Source organism: Canis aureus, chromosome 10, assembly GCF_053574225.1.
Source record: "Canis aureus isolate CA01 chromosome 10, VMU_Caureus_v.1.0, whole genome shotgun sequence".
NCBI lineage: Eukaryota > Metazoa > Chordata > Mammalia > Carnivora > Canidae > Canis > Canis aureus.
This window is the reverse complement of record NC_135620.1, coordinates 16648066-16669370: the sequence shown is the minus strand read 5'-3', so window position 1 is coordinate 16669370 and position 21305 is coordinate 16648066. Positions and strand designations below refer to the sequence as shown.

General features: G+C 34.2%; 1 long non-coding RNA gene across 2 annotated transcripts; it reads left to right on the top strand.

The window, feature by feature from the left end:
• The first annotated feature begins 1078 nt into the window (after positions 1-1078).
• Positions 1079-21040, top strand: LOC144321597 (uncharacterized). Of its 2 annotated transcripts, XR_013387198.1 has the most exons (4): positions 1079-1284; positions 13553-13727; positions 17835-17990; positions 20887-21040. It is a non-coding gene; the product is annotated as an uncharacterized LOC144321597 (long non-coding RNA). The 2 variants fall into 2 exon arrangements; XR_013387199.1 differs by lacking the exon at positions 17835-17990 and having other exon boundaries at positions 1080-1284.
• The last annotated feature ends 265 nt before the right edge of the window (positions 21041-21305 follow it).

The following is a 21305-nucleotide window of genomic DNA, read 5'->3' as shown; positions in this document are numbered from 1 at the left end:
CAGAAGTATATGATAGAGATATCCTTGAACCCAGATCAAGAAGTGAAACTTTGGGGCACCTGGGTGGCTCAGTCAGTTGAGTGTCTGCCTTTGGCTCAGGTCATGATCCCACGGTCTTGGGATTTAGCCTCACATTGGGCTCCCTGCTCACTGGGGAGTCTACTTTTCCCTCTCCCTCTGTCATTCCTCCCACTTGCGTGTGTACCTGCTCTCTCACTCACTTTTTCCGAAATAAATAAATGAAATCTTAAAAAAATATGAAACTTTGTCAACCACGGTAGAAGCCCTGCCACATATCCATCCCATTCTGCAAAAGTAAGCACTATCTTGGCTTTTACAGTGATTACTTTCTTGTGTTTTTCGTGGTTTCCCATAAACACCGTGGTTTAGTTTCCCATTTAAAATTTTTGATGTATTTAAGTCTTTCAAAATTTACAGTGGAAATATTTTTAAAACATTGCTATGTCTACCCAGAAAATGAACTATTTATAGTACAACAGGAGGCAGGAGGAATCATTTAGAGACTATTACATTGGTAGCTTAGGTAAGAGTGACAGAAGGGCAGGGTAGAGGAAATCTCTTTGCTTTTAAAAGATTGAACCCAAATTATATAGTGATGATGACAAATGGAGTATAAGGGAAAGAGAGGAATCAAAGATGATAGGAAGAAAAAGGTTGCCATTTGCAGAAGAAGGAAAAGTCTGGAACAGTTAACATTATTTAAAAAATCATAGGTAGATCCTAATGATTTGGAGGATAAATATTATTCCTTTAAACAACCAATTTTTATTATTGAAGGGTAATGATGTATTGAATAATATATATAATAGAATAATATATGTAAATAATATAAATATATAAAATACTAGAAAAAATGTACATAATCAGTTACCTAAGGAAGGAAGTTTTGCAGTGAGGTGTGAGAGACTACTAATGTTATTCTAGAAAAATCTGTACTCTTTGGTTGTTAAATGAATTATTTGAATTATTTCTGTATTTCAAGTAAATAAAATTATGCATATGTATATGTGAATGGGTATACATATTTAATTTTAAACATACCAGGTTTTTCCCCATAATTAGTGCATGCTTTATAAACTTGTAGCTATAAGATAATTTTTAACATCATGACTTTCAATTGTAGGCAGTTGAGTGTGCAAAATATGATTCAGTGGGGACTCAAGTGCAACCACACAAAATCCAAGTGAGGATGTGATTGCAGTGTGGGAGACAACTCTACATTTCCAAACCATGTAGAGGAATGCGGAAGAGCTCAGACGAATGGTGAGTTGCTTGGAGGAGGATGAAGAAGATGGCCTGTGACCCTAGCCTACTGTAGGATAGGGCAGGACTGGGGATGTCTGACATTATTGCTGGCTTATCCTGAAGAGGCACAGATGGCATGAAATATATTACAGAAGAGGGAAACTGGGTTAAATTGGATCTTTTCTCCCAAAATAATGATAATGGGAAACTCCCAAAAACTTAGACCAATTTCAGTTGGAAGGGAAAAAGGGGCAGGGGAGGAGACGATCTGGAATTGACTTAGTTTAAACTCTGAATGAAACACATGTAGTCAGGAAAGGTTTGGGGAAAAGGGTGTATACATACCTGTGCACTTGCATACACACACTTTAGTATGACAGGGAGAGAAGAAGCAGACAAAGGAAGAGGAGTCATTCTGGATGACAAAAATAATCATTTAGTAGTGAATGATAGTGATTTAGAATAGTTTATTGCAAATACAGATGGAAGAGTCTGATATTTATGGTTTGATATTAGATTTTCCTTCTTGTTTTTGTTTTTTGTAGTTTCTATGTGATTTTATTCCAAAGAATTATATCAGTTTTATTTGCGCAAATAAGTAAATAAGAATTCACTGCATTTTCACAGGAATTCCTGTTATATGAAATGCCCTGGTTAACTGAAAACCACTATTGGTCTTAAGTTCATTAAATTCTGACATGTTTATATTTTAGTGTAATTTTAGTCTGCTTGTAATATACATGAAGAAAATCTTGCAAATCCCTTTCATTTGTATGTATCAAAACACGAATGCTATTCTTCAGTGTTTTCTGGTTATTGGGTAGTATATACATAGAAACATTCATAGTAATGGGGGGAAAAGCAATTTTTTCTATAAATGATGGGATAAACTCAAAGGGAAATGATGAAAATGCATTGAAAAACATGCTCTAAGCTATGCTTGCTTTGCCGTCTATGCAGATTGACACTTCCAATTGTGACTAGAGAAAATAAGAAATAATTGCATTCAGTCTTTTACAGCTATATGTGTTGGTGTTCCATAGAATGACAGGCTGGGCGATGCATTAGTATGGACCCATGTAGATGGAGTCTTTTTTTCTGTTTTTAATGACATCAGTCAGCAGCAGTTTCAGATCTATCATCTAGAGTCCAGGCCCAGGGCAAGATCTTACTGTGGTGCAATGACCTTTTTTATTTCTTTCCTTGCATTTCCATTAGTCTTTTTAATCTGTTAATGCGACAAGTTTATGTCAGCTAGCATTGTCTTAAACTGACATTACTTTGCCAGAATTTTCCAAACAGTTTAACAATTTGCCAGCTGTTGCTTTTCATAAAAAATGAAAGGTTATATGTATTATTCAGCTGACTGTGTTTCAGGGGGAAAAAAAAAGCATGCAATGGAAATTCCAACTTTCCTGTGCCCTAGTAATTTTTAACCTTTTCTGCATTTTCAGGGTTTTGATACAGGGTGAAATCATCAAGGTGAAATTGGAGGGTAACAGAGTGCTACCTTGGGGTATCTCCTGAGGTTGTTTAGCCATCATTTTCCTTTTGGAGTATTTCTATTTTATTACTTGAAATCAATTTTTATGCTAGAAACATATTCCTGCAGAATTGTCTTTTGTGAATATACATAAACACATGCACATATGAGACACACACAGCCCACTCCCACCAAAGCTTTTTTGTTGTTGTTGTTATTGTTCTCTGCTACTCCTTAATGTTCATCCTCTCCCAAGAACAGTATTAGAAGGAATTCAGTCATCATGGTGCTCCATGGTAATTGATAGCTGTGCTGAATAATGAGAGGAATCTATTAACTCAGACAGCAACTGGTCCTGTATTGGCTAATTCTCATGGAATCACACAATCATGTTATAATAGAATACAAAACAATAAAATGATGCCCAAATTCTGTAAGTTTAAATTCCATGGAGGTACAATGTTACTGTTTTATTATTTATTTATTTATTTATTTATTTATTTATTTATTTATTTAGATTTTATTTATTTATTCATGAGAGACAGAGAGAGAGAGAGAGAGAGGCAGAGACACTGCCAGAGGGAGAAGCAGGCCCCATGCAGGGAGCCTGATGTGGGACTGGATCCCGGGACTCCATGATCACACCCTGGGCCGAAGGCAGGTGCCAAACCTCTGAGCCACCCAGGGATTCCCCCAATGTTACTGTTTTAAAAACTGTTTAGATATGTGCTTTGAAATTTGGGAAGAAGTAGCAAAATACTTATTTTGAATAGACACATACTTTCCATCAATTTGAAGTTTTTATGGCTGACACATAAAGATTGTACTCTCATCACTAGGCAGATGCTAAGTGTTCACATAAACAGAGTATCTGTTCTGAGAAACAATATGGCCTATCTGTATTCGTATATGGAAAGCCATGATGGAGCACTCATAAAATGCCAAGAATTCATGTTCAAATAGAAATCTATCAGATAAAAAAAAAATCTATCAGATATTAACACAATATCCCAAAGCTCTTCAAAAGCAGAGGGATAGAGGTTGTACAGATAGGGAAAATGGATTACACATTTTTATCAGATTATAAATAGAATCTTGTTTAGAGATTATTAAATCAGGTAAGTAGTACTTTGTAGAGGTCTATAAGAACTAGAATTTTATTATCATTGAGTCAGGAATAAAAGAAATTGAGAGAATTTTCAAAAAAGAAAGTTAATAAATCTCTTATGTTCTAATAGCTTACACATGAAGCAGTACAGTGTATGTTTGTTTTAAATTTCTAAGCTAGTACTCTCCATTTCAGTGTTGATCCAGTGATTGACTTCATGGTTACTAGGATTTACATATGCCACAGAAGGAAAGGAATGAGAAGTTTGGCTGCCTGATAAAATTTCTTCACTTTCAGGGTCTTCTTGTTTTTCTGGCTCCTATTGCTTGAACTTCTGACTCCTATCCTTGCTTAAGCCTTGGGCTTCTTGCTATTTCAGGGTCCTCATTACCAATGTGGATATTTATACCACGCCATGTTTGTATACTTTCTGCTTGCTTTCTGGTTTTGGTTTACATCCTGATTATTTCTTCCAGCCTCACTTGTTCTTGGCATTCTTTTTGTCTGAACATCCTTTTTTTTTTAAAGATATTTTTTAAAGATTTTTTATTTATTTTTTTATTCGTGAGAGAGAGAGAGAGAGAGAGAGAGGCTGAGATACAAGCAGAGGGAGAAGCAGGCTCCATGCACCGGGAGCCCGATGTGGGATTCGATCCCGGGTCTCCAGGATCGCGCCCTGGGCCAAAGGCAGGCGCCAAACCGCTGCGCCACCCAGGGATCCCTTGTCTGAACATCCTTAAGAGAAAGATGTTGAAAAGAGGAAAAAATATTAGGATTAGGATGAAAATTGAGTTCAGGGGCCATCTTGTTCTTAGCTGTTTATAAACATCTAGAATAAAGCTTAGTGTGGTAGGCAGAATAATGGGCCTTAAGTATATTCTTATTTTAATCATTGGAACCTATGGAACTATGAACGTGTTATGCTATATGGCAATGGGACTTTATAGATGTGGTTAAATATCTTGAGATGGGAAAATTACCCTAGATGTTCCAAGTGAACCCTCAATGTAATCACAAGTATTCTCATAAGAATAGTGCAGAGGAGATTGACTATAGTAAAGGATTAGGCGATGTGACTAAGAAGCTGAGATGGGAGTGTTAGGACCAGGAGCCAAAGAAGGGCATTAGGCTCTACAAGTGGAAGACGTAAAGAACAGACTCTTCCCTGAAGACTCTAGAAGGAACCACTCCTTATGACACCTTGATTTTTGCCCCATTAGATAATTTTGGACTTCTGTCCTGAAGAACTGAAAGAGAATAAATTTTTGTTTTTCAAGCCACTGCATTTTTGTTAATTTGTTACAGTTGCAGCAAGAAACTAACACAGATTTTGGTACCTATAGGTAGATTGTTGCTGTATCTAAAATATGGAAGTGACTTTGAAATTGGGAATTGAATAGAATGTGCAAGAATTATGGAGAACATGATAGAAAAAGCCTAGATTTCCTCAAGCAGATTGTTAGTAGAGATATGGCATTAAAATATTAGTAAAATGTTAGTAAAATATGCTGGCAAGGGCTCATAAGAAATGAGGAACGTCTTACTAGAAACTGAAGGAAAGAGGAACTTTGTTAATAGGGGCATAAAGCTTAGCTGAATTGTGTCCTATATTAGGTAGAAAGCAGGACTTGAAAGCAATGAACTTGGGTATTTAGCTGAGCATAGTTTCAAGAAAGTGTTGAAAGTGCAGCCTGGTTTTCAATTGCTACTAATAGTGAAATGTGAGAGGAAGAGATAAATAGAGGGAAGAATGGTTATGCAAATAGAAACTAAGATTTGATGATTTAGGTAGTTCCTAGCCTATCTGGATTGCCAAAGGTGCTAAAATTAGAAGATTCATTGTCAGGAATTTGTGCTCTGGAGAGAAGACTGAGAATGTATTTGGACAAACTTTTGCTAGTGCTAAATGGATTAGGTACATGACTCATTGATCCCTCAGCGTCTTAGCAGAAGTCAGGAATAGAAATGAGATTATCCAGGAAAGATCTGTGGAGGAGCTTCTTGTGTAATAGAGTGAATCCTTGAGACATACACAGGAGACCCACAAAGTTGTTGAGATTGTTTAATCAGCAAAAATACTGCTAGCCTGGACTAAAAAGGTCACAGACAACAAAATGAGAGAAAGTTCTCAGACTACCAAAACTCTACAACCATGAAACAAACTGACAAAACTGATAATATTACTGAGCTGAAAATAGGTACTACCCTTTAAGAAAAAAGGAAAGATGACTCTAAAGGAGTCAAAGGAAACCTTGAGCCACAAATTATTTCCAGGCTTGAAACCTATTGGAGTTTGCCTGGATGGATTTTGTTGTTGTTGTTAACTTCATTTTATTATTTATTTTTCATTTTTATTCAGTTTTTATTCCAGTGTAGTTAACATACAATGTTGGTTTCAGGTGTATAATACAGTAATTTAACAATTCCATATATTACTCAGTAATTTAACAATTCCATATATATTACATATATATTACTCAGTATTTTTATTTTTTTATTTTTTTTTATTTATTTATTTTTTTTTAAATTTTTATTTATTTATGATAGTCACAGAGAGAGAGAGAGAGAGAGAGGCAGAGACACAGGCAGAGGGAGAAGCAGGCTCCATGCACAGGGAGCCCGATGTGGGATTTGATCCCGGGTCTCCAGGATCGCGCCCTGGGCCAAAGGCAGGCGCTAAACTGCTGTGCCACCCAGGGATCCCTACTCAGTATTTTTAATTCCCCTCTCCTATTTCATTCAACCCCACTCATTCCCCCTATGGTAATTATCAGTTTGTTCTCCATAGTTAAGAGTCTATTTATTGATCTGTCTCTCTCATTTTCTTTTCCTTTGCTCATTTGTTTCTTAAGTTCCACACATCAGTAAAATAATATGATATTTGTCTTGCTCTGACTTATTTTGTTTAGCATAATTCTCTTTACCTCCATTCATGTTGTTGCAAATAGCAAAATGTCATTCTTTTTTATGGCTGAGTGATATTCCATTATGTGTATATATACCACCGCTTTATTAATTTCTCTGTGGATGAACACTTGGGCTGCTTCCATAATTTGGCTATTGTAAATAATGCTGCAGTAAACATAAGGGGGCATATATCCTTTTGAATGAGTATTTTTGTATTCTTTGCATATATACCCAAGGGTGCAATTACTGATGGATGTAGTTCTATTTTTAGTTTTTGGAGGAAAACTCCACACTGTTTTCCATACTGACTGTACCAGTTTGCAATCCCACCAACAGTGCACTAGAGTTCCTTTTTTTTCTGTATTCTTGCTAACGCTTCTTGGTTTGCCTGTTTTAGATTTTAGCCATTCTGACAGATGTTAGGTGATATTTCATTGTGGTTTTGATTTGCATTTCCCTAAAGATGAGTGATGTTAAACATCTTTTTTGTGTGTCTATTGGCCATCTGTGTGTCTTTTTGGATAAATGTGTGTTCATGTCTTTTACCCATTTTTTAATAGGATTGTTTTTTGGGTATTGGGTTGTATAAGTTCTTTATTTATTTAGGATACTATCCCTTTACTGGATTTATCATTTGCAAATACCTTCTCCCATTCAGTAGGTTGTCTTTTAGTTTTGTTGATTTTTTCCTTTGCTGTGCATAAGCTTTTTATTTTGATGTAGTTTCAATAGTTTATTTTTGCTGTTGTTTCCTCTGCCTTAGGTGACATGTATAGAAAAATGTTGCTCTCTCTGATGCCAGAGAAATTACTGCTTATACTTTCTTATAGGATTTTTATGGTTTCAGTTATCATATTTAGGTCTTCAACCTATTTTGAGTTTATTTTTTTGTATACGGTGTGAGAAAGTGGTCCAGTTTCATTCATTTGCCTGTAGCTGTCCAGTTTTCCCAATACTGTTTGTTGAAGAGACTGTCTTTCCCAACACATATTCTCACTGAATCATCTTTTGTTGAAGATTAATTGACCATGTAATTGTGAGTTTTTTTCTGGGCTTTCCATCCTGTTCCATTGATCTATGTGTCTGTTTCTGTGCTATTATCTTACTATGTTGATTAATACAGGTTTGTAGTATAACTTGAAATCTGAAAGTGTGATACCTCTAGCTTCGTTTTTTTTTCAAGATTGTTTTGGCTATTTGAGGTCTTCTATGATTCCATACAAATTTTGGAATTATTTGTTTCAGTTATATGAAAAATACTGTTGGTATTTTGATAGGGATTGCATTAAATATGTAGATTTCTGTGGGCAGTATGGACATGTTAGCAATATTCGTTTTTTTAATCCCAGATGGATTTTGAAATTGTTTGGGACCAATGACTCTGTTCTTCCTTCTGTTTTCTCTGTCTTAGAATGCAGTTTTCTGTAACTGTATGTCTGCCCAACCATTGTGTTTGGGGACCAGATAATTTATTATCTATTTACAAAGTTCCACAGATTGGGAGAAATTTTGCCCAGGGATTTTTCATAACTCAAGTCTTAACCATATTTGATTTAGATGATGAGACATGGGACTTTTGAGCTGATCATTGTTAGACATTTTAGATGATTTTCATCTTGAGTTGATATTATAATGAGTTGATACAAATATTCTTATAAGAAGGGGTCAAAGGAGATTTGACTACAATAGAGAAGATGATGTGAAAAGTGAAGTGGAGATGGGAGTGATGTGACCTGGAGCCACAGAATGGGAACAGCTTTTAAAAGTGGAAGAGACAAGGAACATATTTCCCTCTGGATTCTTCAGAAGAAACCAAACTGCTGATACCTTGCTTTTCATTCCTTAAGACTCATTTTGGACTTTTGATATGTGGAAGTATAAGAATAAATTTCCGTGGTTTTAAGCCACTAAGTTTGTCATAATTCGTTTTACAATGAAAACAGGAAACTAATACACTGATGTATATAAGCATTCAGTAAGTATGTGGTGAGTGAATGAACAATTAAAAAATTTGCCTTTATTAAGGCTATGTAACTTCTATACAGTTACAGGATATAAGATGGAATGCCAGTTTGCTTAGGAAAAAACCATTAGTAAAAATCTATTTTGGCAAAGAAAATTCGTTTCATTAATGCCTAAAACTGAGGTAAATATAGACCTAATTATTGAGTTAAAAGCTGTAATATTGTGATTTATAATAAGAAATATATATTTGGTCTTTGCCTTCATTTTTGGCACAGAGCTCCTAAAACCCTTGAAATTTTCTAAGTAATGAGAACAATAAAGGTGTCTTTTGTTATGTTTATATTAACAAAGTGACTTTTGAACTCCACCTAAGGATGGTTGCTGGTTGCCAGGAGAATAAACCATGTGAAACCAACTGAAATTTCCAAACCCCTGAACTGGAGTAAATAGAAGAGAGGATCTGAATGTTCAATCCATCACCAGTGGCCAATGATTTAGTCAACCATTCTTATCTTTTGCAACCTCCATAAAAATCTGAAAGGTCAGGCTTTGGAGAGTTTCTGGATGGTGAACATGTAGAGATATAAAGAAAATGGTACACCTGGAGAAGACATGGAAAGCATCATGCTCTTTCCCTATACCTTGACCTATATATCTCTCTTCCATCTGGCTGTTTCTGCATTATATCCTTTTAAATAAACTGGTGATCTGGTAAATAAAATGTTGCTCTGAGAGTTCTGTGAGCCAGTCCAGCAAGTTAACTGAACCCAAGAAGGGGATTGATTGTTGGAGCCTCCAACCTATAGCCAATTGGTCAGAAGCACAGGTGGGCAATCTGGTCTTATAGCTGGTACTTGAAGAGTATGTGTGAGGGGTAATCTATGATTGAGCCCTTAACCTGTGGGATCTGATGCTATCTCCATATAGATAGTATGAGAATTGAATTGATTGTAAAAGACCCAACTGGAGTCAGAGAATTGCTTGGTGATGTGGGGCAAACTCCCACTCTCAGGTATTGGAATTATCAGATCAGAATCATTTTAGTAACTGAACTAAAATTTCTGGCATCTTCAGTACTACTGTTATCCATTGATGTGGGTAATTAGTTACTTGTTACCACATTTTCCCTCAATTAATTATAATGATTAGTTTTAACCTTATCAATCAACTTTAGCATTTTAGAGTTTAATTTTGAATTTTAAAATGAATGTAGGCTTCTGACAGATGGAATAAATAAGTGTAATTTAACCAAAGATAATAGGAGACTGTTATCCTCACTGCTGAATGGGGGTGGCTATCAGTAAAATTTAGCAGTGCTTTGGTGCTTGTTACAAAAAAAATAACATTAAAGAATGTTATTCTTAGCTTAAACTTAAAGAGTTTTTCTTAGCTATACCTCCAGTGGGGTACCACACTGTCTTGCTTCCACACTCATTATACTTCTGAAATTATTGGGTTAATTTATCTATTAATCATCTAGCTTCTCTAAATGATTTGCATCTTTGTTTAAATCTTATTTTTGTTTCTGTGCAAATAACCTCAAACTCTTCACTAATATGCTGACATAAATAACTTAAAGCAGCTGGGAAGAAGTTTCACTCACTAAAGGATACTGAATCCTTCTGTAATGCCTTTTATTTTATAAACCTGTTTGAAAGTTTTATCATTTTACTTGGCTAAGGTGCTTTTCTAAACTTCCTTCCATGGCTATAGTAACCTGTTGTGGATGAAGATATGAACAATAATTAAATCTTGAAAGCCTTTTAAGAAAGTTATCTACCTTTAGACTTCTCTGCTCAAGGCAGAAATTGTGAAATCATGGTGCTATTAAATCACAATTCTTTTACTAACTTAGGGATAGAGAGTCCTGGGCTTTTACAAAACACAAAAAGCAAGAGTCATGATTTCTCAAGGAGTAGAGATTTAAAGTAAATGTTTTACAGATGTAATAATACTGTCTTAACCTTTATTGAAGGAGTACAAAATTCCTGGCACAACTTAATTTAGAATATTGGTCATAGCTTATTAAAACTTGTTTTTGTGAGAACAATGTTATTTTCATGTGATATCTGAATCTCAGACTTCCCCAAAATAATTTTTATACAGAAGTCTCTGATAACAGCCTGCAGATACAAACACACACATACATACAAACACATACACACAGTGTATTATTAAATGATTTTCAGACTTTTCCCTCATTGCCTATGACTTTTCCCTCATTGCATGTGAAGACAAGGTAGAGAAAATGCTGGGATAAGGCAAGGATATTAAAATATATTTTTATGGTGGTAGCAGTACTGATCAGTTGGTTTACTGTTTTTCCCCATATAATTATTCTCACAAAGTGATACAACTCACAAATACTCACAAAGTGATACAACTTTCTTATAGAGTTGTAGAAACAAACATACATTGGATATGGTAAGTTGTCATTGTGGGTAATTTCAGAAAGCTTTAATATTAGTTTCAAGGAGCTGAAATGTTTTAGAGGAAGAGATTGATCCTAGTGGACAAAGATAACTGAGAATTTGTGAATTTGAACATTGTTTCTTCTTTTTTTAAAGATTTTATTTATTTATTCATGAGAAACAGAGAGAGGCAGAGACATAGGCAGAGGGAGAAGCCGGCTCCTAACAAGGAGCTCGATGTGGGACTCAATCCCAGGACCCCAGGATCACACCCTTAGCTAAAGACAGACACTCAACTGCTGAGCCACCCAGGCATCCCTGAACATTGTTTCTCTGTATTTCCCATAATTAGTATGGATGAGGCTTTTTGGGTACCTCATGCTGGGTAGAAATTATTTCTTAATTTGTTGGTGCCGTGAAAACTCCTCAAGAAGACATGATAAATGTTTTATCTTAGTAAAGTAATGAGATATTTATTTTAAAATGTTTGATAATAATTTTCACGTTATTCTATGCATACAATTCTGTGAATTCATGCCTTCTCTAAGCTATTGTTACTTACCTTTATTCTTATCTCCTGAGATTATTTTTACAAATGACTCTGCTAGCTTCTATGGGAACAAAACCTTTTTCACTTGGTTTGAACTCTTGTCATTTGAGGCTGTCAGCAACTTGCATTTGGTGGAGAATTAACTCATTCTGTTTCATAGGTGCAGACTGAAACTAGCCCCAGTTAGCATTATACAAATAATCAAATGGAGAATGAGCAAAGATTTACAGAAATCATTATCAGTATTTAACAATAAGAATAGCTACTATTTTTTGAGCACCTATTTTAAGCCAGGCATTGTCATAGGTACATTATGTATACCACGCAATTATTTATAAGTAGACATTACTCATATTTTATACATAAAACTCAGAGAAGTTGATTTACTTTCTCAAAGGCATAGTAGGCAAGTCTCCAAATCCTTTGTTTTTTCCTTTTAAACCAAACTGCAAATATCAACACTGATAGAGCATTATTGTTGAATCAATAGCACATATTCATATGGGAAATTATATCTGTTACAGATACATGTTTAAATAATTGTCTGTTGAATAAATAAATGACATCAATATTGAAATAATATAAATGTAGTTTTGATATTTGGCCTTTTACCCTTTAGAAGCTATAATGAAATGAAAGGGGGCAAATAGTAGTGAACAATGAATTCAACAGTGTTTTGTTATATTTTATATGTGCATAGTACCTAAGTTAATCAAAAGAGGGTATGGTGTTTGTTCTTTTTTTTTTTTTTTAATTTTTATTTATTTACTTATGATAGTCACAGAGAGAGAGAGAGGCAGAGACACAGGCAGAGGGAGAAGCAGGCTCCATGCACCGGGAGCCCGATATGGGATTCGATCCCGGGTCTCCAGGATCACGCCCTGGGCCAAAGGCAGGCGCCAAACCGCTGCGCCACCCAGGGATCCCTGGTGCTTGTTCTTAATACAAGGCATAAGGACATGAAAGAAATGTATTATGATACAAGCCATAGTTTTATGTCAAAGTGAGTGATAAGTACACAGAAGAGTAGATAAGGTAAAAATACGGTGGACAGAAACCAACAGGAATGGACTTATGAAATCCTAAGTAGGAATTGAAAGGTGGGAGAATTTGGCAGTAAAAGCATTAGGAACACCATTCCAAGCTGCCAGAGTGTCAAAAAAATTACTAAAATAATGTTTGAGCATGACTATGATATATTTTATGATTTTTGTGAAATATTCCCCTACTTTTTGTGGTAGGATTATATTTTTCTGCCCTGCTGATGTCAGGCTTGCCTGTCTGATTTATTTTGGCTAATGGAATATGACATATGTGACATATGTTTCACCTGAGTAAAAAATTTAAATGTAACCAGTTCAGTTTGATCTTTGGGTCTTCCCTGAAAAAAATAAGTAAATTTCATTATCTGACCCCTGGCCCAGAGAAAAGCCTCAGTCAAGCTACAGCTTATATGTAACAAGCAAGAAATAAACACTTGTTGCTTTAAGCTACTAAGAATTTGAGATCATTCCTTATGTGGTATAGCCTAGTGAAAGCTGATAAATGCAGTGACATTTGAGGGTGGCTTATGAGGAATCCTGACTAGAGAAGGTTTATATTGGATTCTAAAGTTAAATAAAACAATGGAAACAAGTTAAAGATTTGGACTTTATATAGTACCTAGAATTGGTTGTCAATCTTGGTGTCAATTCTTACGATTTAGAAAAAAAAGTGTGGATTCCATCTGCTAGCATTGTCAATAAGAATCGTTTTTCCTCTGGTAGTGATCAAATGTGAGAGCTTCTCAGATATTTTTTGTTATGGTGAGAATTAATGGTTTAATGAATAGATTCTGATTTTGCTTTTACTTTCCTATTCAGCATCTCTCTCAGCACCTCTCATCTGGGCTGTCATTGGATTGCATGGAATCCAGTATTCTCCCATGAAGATAAAAGTGAATTGGACTAGCATGTCATTGGCCTGGAATTTTCATGGCTCTTACCTGCTTCCCCATTAAATGAGTACTAGGAGTTGGTGGACAAATTGAATCTTTAGGTATTTATCTTTCTGATTTAGAAGTTATTTCTCTGAAAAGTTATTCAAAGTCTTTAGCATACTGAATGAATGTCAAAATCTATAGAGTCTAGATAATTAACTTTATATACTCCAATATTAATGGAGCAACAGTGTAATTTTTTTTTGCTTAAATAGGAACACTTTTGAGAACAAAATGGAGCACTATGGATAATTGTGCTTTGACAACGGACATGAACTGAGACTATTTGGGCAAACTGAAATAAGTGGTCATCTATTGTATGAATGAACTGAGTTGTCATGTTTACACTGGTCTCTCCACACTTCTGGGAGGAGCGAGGGACGGGAAGGAGTGACACCACTGACACTGCTTCTTTTCTGTCAATCATTTATCATACACGGATACTGTCTGTCTGTCTTTGCCACTTCGAATCACTCAAGCAACTCTTAAAAGTGGGAGAAGGGTGAGCTACTGTTGTAGTGAAAACATTAAAAATTTAAATTATCTTTGGTATGAAAAGGAGAATGAAGATGAATATTCATTGATCTTATTTTCAAAAAAACATTGGAAATTTAGTTTCCTTATTTTAAAGAATTTAAGAGTTTTTTTGCTGATATTTTCTTCCCACTTTCTCTAATGTGAAATGTAACCAAAGCAGTGTTATTTGCAGTGCCAAGAAAACTGTCATTGTAAAATGTTGTAACTGACTTCAATTTGACATACATTTCAAAATGGGATTTTTGCAGTGAGGTTAAACTTATTTAAGAAACTCTATTTGAAAAAAAAAAAAAAAGAAACTCTTATTTTATATGAGCTCTGCAAGACCAGTAACTATGTTATGTCTTATCTTGTTGTCCTCAAATCCTAGCACACAATTCTTAGCACAAAGTAAAAGTTCAAAAGTATTTGTTAAATCAGTGAAGAAATTAAAGAACAAAATCTAATTCTATGTAAGATATAACAATATAGATTAAAAATCAAGACTATTTTAAAGTATAATTAGAGAAGTAATTGAAAACTTTCTGGAGATAAAGAAATATGACCTAGAGTTTGAAAATGTAGAACATTGTCAATATGCATGGAAAGTCATAAGAGGTATAGAAATAAAGTGAGTAAATACTAAGAACTCTAAAGGAAAACATATATTTAGACCTCTCTGAAGAGGAAGTTAGAGTGGGTTGTTTGTTTTTAGGAAATATCAATGATCCAGTGTTCCATAAATAGAACTATCCATGTCATAAAAAGGGAAGTATTTATATATTCTTGAGTTTATGTTGTCATCATTAACTTTAATTTTAAAAAATGCTGTTGAATCATCTTGAATTTTATGGTCTTCTTATCCCTCAGAGTAAAAAATGTGTTACATTTGATTAGTCTAGGAGTGGATGTCAGAATCATGAAAAATGTTGATTCTAAGTTTATCCTTTACAGAACAAACATATACAAAGAATCCATAGGAAATTAATGTCATTTAGCAATAGACTGTTTCAATAAAAGAGAAGTATATAAGAAAATAAGTTGATAATTTTAAGATCAAATCTACTTTCTATATCAAGTAATTATAAATAAGCTAAAGTCTTCTATTAAAAGAAAAAAGGGTTGAAAAGATGTACACATATACATACATGTATACACACATACATATACTCAAAAACATATACACATCCATAAGTGACTGATCTCAAAGTAACTCAGAAATATATGCAACAATATGTGCAAAGACATTTAGGAATATTTAAAAAGATAAGAATTACGTTTAAATAGACAACAAATTTGGAAAGTTGAAGCAAATAACATTAAAATAGAAAAAGGAGGGGTGCCTGGGTAGCTCATTCAGTTAAACGTCTGCCTTTGGCTTGGGTCATGATCCCAGGGTCCTGAGATTGAGCCCTACAGGGGCTCCCTTCTCAGGGAGGAGCCTACTTCTCCTTCTTCCTCTGCTGTTCCCTCTGCCTGTGTTCTCTCACTCTCTATAAAGTAAATAAATGAAATCTTAGGAAAAAAAATAGAAAAAAGAAATTTTGTAATGATAAAAGGAAAGACAAAGTAAAGATTTCTGGTTATAAATATCTCTGCACCAAACAGCACTTTATGAAAGTTCATGAATCAAATGCAAAAGTAGAAACCCATATTGAGTGGCAGATTTTGACTTATTCCCTTCAATCCAATAAACTAAGTGGATAAAAAGATATACAAACATAGAAAAATACCTTAATATAATAAACATAGTATGGCTAGGCTAGTTGGCATACAGTGAGGTCTGAATCTTAAAAATGTTTTTTCAAATGTTTAAGGAAAAAATATGACTTTTATTATGTGCTTATCAAGACACAAAGGAAACACCAGAAAACTTCTATAAGTAGACAATGTGGATAGTAACTGGTAATTATAAATATTAAAACTGTAAATTGGGATCCCTGGGTGGCACAGCAGTTTAGCGCCTGCCTTTGGCCCAGGGCGCGATCTTGGAAACCCCGGATCGAATCCCACGTCGGACTCCCGGTGCATGGAGCCTGCTTCTCTCTCTGCCTATGTCTCTGCCTCTCTCTCTCTCTCTCTCTCTCTCTCTGTGGCTATCATAAATAAATAAAAATTAAAAAAAATTAAATAAAACTGTAAATTGGTCCTTAGTTATATGTTGCTGCATAAAAATATTCTTACAAATTTACTTGCTTGGAGCAAGCACATTTATTATCTCAGTTTTATCTAGGGCTTCTTCTGTGCTGCAGTGGTTCAGCCGGAGAATCAAAAACTTGTAAGTTCATATATTTGTTGGCAAATTCAGTTCCTTATGACATATTGCTAAACATCAAAACTGAAGCATTTCTGTGTAAGTTGTTTTTGTTTTTGCACCTGTTAAGCATTAATAAACAATATAGTAAAGTGACTGGCTATAAGATAAAGATAGAAAACTCAATATTTACTTTTTATTTTTGCAATAAGTATGTAGAAAATATAAATATAAATGTTTTATCTGTAATAATACCATGATATAAAATTGATTGTGACAAATTTGGTAAGAAGATCATGGAGGACTTTATGATTAAAATTATGACATGTGCTGAAGAACATAAAATAAGATCTGAACCCATGGAAATTCATAACCCAGTTTCTGATAAAAAGACAGTGTAAAATTTCAGTTTTCTAAAATTATTATATAAATTTAAGGTAATTCTTAGTAAAATTTTAATAGGGAATTTTTTGTAACTAGATACAATTATAGAATATATATGAAATTATACATACCCCAAATGAGACAAGTAATATAGGAAAAAGAACAGGAGGAAGCACTTGTCTTACTAAAAATTAGAATATATTTTAAGGTCTCTGATGCTAACATAAATGTGGTATAGAAAAATGAATAGATAATTTAGCTAAACAAAGTAGAAGGTTAAGGTTATATCCCAGTATAAATGAACTTATATATTACAAAGTTGTAATAAATAAAATTGTTTTAGCATCTAAAATATGTGAAGTAGTATAATTACCATTATGAAGGTAAAAATGTAAAAACAAAGTAAATGTTCAACAGTAGAGGAATAATAGAATAATTTATATTTATATCTTACATAACAAGCAAAAAATGTAAATTAAACCTAGATTAATTTTCTTGGAATTTACAATTGGGTAAAAAAACAAGACATAGAAATAAATAGTGTGATCACAATGTTATAAAACAAAAGTGACGGGATCCCTGGGTGGCGCAGCGGTTTGGCGCCTGCCTTTGGCCCAGGGCGCGATCCTGGGGACCCGGGATCGAGTCCCACGTCGGGCTCCCAGTGCATGGAGTCTGCTTCTCCCTCTGCCTATGTCTCTGCCTCTCTCTCTCTCTGTGTGACTATCATAAAAAAAAAAAAAATTAAAAAAAAAACAAAAGTGACAAAAACATACATATATATGTACATATACTGACATATGTTTAGGTATACATATATATATTTCTATATAAGATTATATGAGGATGATGAAAAATAAGAAAGAACATGGAAATTGTTGGTAGAGTGTCTTTGAGGTTGAGGTGGGGTGGCTCATGTAAGTGGAGGGTAAAGGGAGCAGTCACTGGAAACTATGTTTACTTATATTTATTAATTATTATTTTTTAAAGATTTTATTTATTTATTTGACAGAGAAAGAGAGAGAGCACAAGCAAGGGGAATGGCAGGGAGAAGGATAGTGAGAAGTAGGCTCCCAGCTGAGCAGGAGCCCAGTGTGGCTCTTGATCCGAGGACTCTGGGATCATGACCAGTGCTGAAGGCAGACGTTTAACCTACTGAGCCATCGAGGTGGGTACTTATAAAAAAAATAAGTATATTTCACTTATATTTAAAATAAAAGTGATATTCAAGTTAAAACTAAAAGGATATATTTTCTTTTCCTTCTTTTTTTTTTTTTAAGGATATATTTCCTTGGGATGCCTGGGTGGCTAAGCCATTCAGTGCCTCCCTTCTGCCCAGGGCATGATCCTGGAGTCCCAGGGTCTAGTCCTGCATTGGGCTTCCTGCGTGGAGCCTGCTTCTCCCTCTGCCTGTGTGTCTCTTATGAATAAATAAAAAAAATCTTTAAAAAAAAAATATATTTTTTTTCTCACTTTTTAGATCAACAAAATTCAAGATATTTGAAAATAAATTGATGAGAGTTTGGGGGAAATAAGCACTTTCTTGCACTGATCTCAAGTCAAATTTGACACATCCTGTATATTTCTATGAAAGCCATTTCACAAGACCTATCAAAATTTGTAAAAAACTCTTTTATCCAGTTTTACTTGTAATTTATCTTACAAATATACTTGTAAATATGTGAAATGTAAATGAATATTAAAGTCAATAATTCCAGTACTAGCAAATGTTTAGAAATAATCTAAATGAAAAACAATTTAAACATACTAATTATATGAGTCATGACACAATCATAAAATAGTCTGTATCTGTTCAGCAGCATAAGGCATTTCCATTTGTTTTGGAACAATTGTTAAAATGTATTGTTAAATAGAAATTTTACAGAAAAATGTACATAGCTTTCTACCATTTGTGTTTACAAAGAAGTGTTTATGTATGCATGAACTATATATGCATAATTCACATCTGGAAGACATTAGTGATAGTGAGTTGTCTCTAAGAAGGTAGGTGAAATGACTATGAGGTTGAGTTGAACTGATTATCTTTCCCTTCTTTTGAATTTTGTATTTTGTGCTTGCATTATTTATTTAAAACCAAAATACTTTAAAAAATTTATTCTTAGTGATTTATACAGAAAGAACAAAGATAATGTAATCAAACATGATACCTAAGTATCAAAGACATCGTATTATAATAGTAAACTGACATAACTTCTCTTTTTAAAGATTTTATTTATTTACTTGAGAGAGGGAGGGAGCATAAGTAGGTGGAGGGGAAGAGGGAGAGGGAGAAACAGACCTCCCACTGAGCAGAGAGCCCTAAATGGGGCTCTATCCCAGGACTCTGGGATCATGACCTGAGCCAAACTTAACTGACTGAGCTACCCAGCTGCCCCTTGATGTGACTTTCTAATATTCCTAAGTAATATATATTTATAAAACTTAGTATTCTGTATAAAAGTTTCAACATTTTATAAAAAAAATTCTTGTACTTAAAAAATGATCTTGGAAACCATTTGAAATTTAAAGTATTCCTTTTTATCGAGGTGTAAATGACATATAACATTGTATTAGTTTCAGGTATATAACATAATGACTTGATATTTGCATATATATAGATGTAATGATCACCACACAATAAGCCTACTTAACATCTACCACCATACATAGTTACAATATTTTTCTTCTTGTCATGAGGATTTTTAAGATTTATTCTCTTAGAGACTTGTAATTATATGATACAGTATTATCAGTTGTAGTTACTATGGTGTACATTATATCCCTATGACTTATTCTTTTCATAACTACAAGTTTATACCTTTTGACCTACTTCACTCATTTCACCCACAATGCTGCCCCCACCTCTGGCAAGCACCATCTGTTCTCTTTATTTATGGGGTTATTTTTTTTCTCTTAATTCTATATATAAGTGAGATCACATGGCCTTTGCTTTCTCTGACTTATTTCACTAAACATAATGCCTTCAAAGTCCATCCATGTTGTTGCAAATGGCAAGATTGCATTCTTTTTTATGGCTGAATAATATCCCATTATATGTCTGTACCACACTTTATCCATTCATTCATTGATGGACACTTAGATTGTTCCAATCTCATGGCTGTTATAAGTAATGCTGCAATAACACAAGGGTACATATCTTTTCAAGTTAGTTATATTATATTGGGACAGAGGGTAAATACAGAAAAGTGGAATTGCTAGATCCTAAGGTAGTTTATTATTAACTTTTTCAGGAATCTCCATACTTTTTTCCATAATGGGTGCTTCAGTTTACATTCACACCAACAGTGCATGAGGATTTTCTTCACATTCTCACCAGAATTTGTTATTTTTTGTATTTTTGATTATAGCCATTATAACAATTGTAAGATGATATCTCATTGTGCTTTTGATTTGTATTTCTCTGACCATTAGTGATGTTAATAATCTTTTCATGTATCTGTTGGCCATCTGTAGTATTCTTCAGAAAAATATGTTAAGATCATCTGCTCATTTTTAAATCAGATTATTTGCTTGTGTGCTATTGAGTTGTATGCATCCTTTATATATTTTGGATATTAATTCTTAATTAGATATATGTTTTGCAAATATTTTCTCATATTCAGTAGGCTGCCTTTTCTTTGATGATTTGCTTTGCAGTGCAGGAGCTTGCTGTGCAGAAGCTTTTTAGTTTGATGGAGTCCTGCTTATTCATTTTTCTTTTCTTATCTTTGCTTTTGGAGTCAGTTCCAAAAAATTATTTCCAAGACCCATGTTAAGGAGCTTACTATGTTTTCTTCTAGGAATTTTATGGTTTTAGGACTTACATTCAAGTCTTGAATTTTTTTTTTGAGTTAATTTTTCTACGTTATGTAAGATAGTGGTTGAGTTTCTTTTGCATGTGGTTGTCTAGTTTTCCCATCATCATTTATTGAACAGATTGTCCTTTTCCGTAACATAGTCTTAGTTCCTTTGCCATAAAATAGTTGACCAGGTATGCTGGTTTATTTATGGGCTGTCTGTTCTGATCCACTGATTTGTATGTCTGTTTGTTTTTTTTTTTTAAGATTTTATCTATTTGTTCATGAAAGACACAGAGGGAAGGCAGAGATATAAGCAGAGGGAGAAGCAGGTTCCCTGAAGGAAGCCCAATGTGGACTCCATCCTGGAACTCCGAGATCACGCCCTGAGTTGAAGGCAGATGCTCAACCCCTGAGCCATCCAGGTAATCTCTGATTTCTTTATGATTAAAACTACGTCAATACTTCCAAGATAAACAAACTTTGTTATACTTATAACATTATTATTCTTTACACTTTTTACTAAAAAGATAGTTTAAAATATATGAAATATCAGATTTTTAAAATGATTTCTTCACTTGAACATTATCCAAAAGCAGCAAGGTGAGCACAATACCAGAAACCTGGACTCCATTTTCAATGAAGTTAGAAGATGCCAGTTACCTCAGAGCACAAGATGTGAGGAG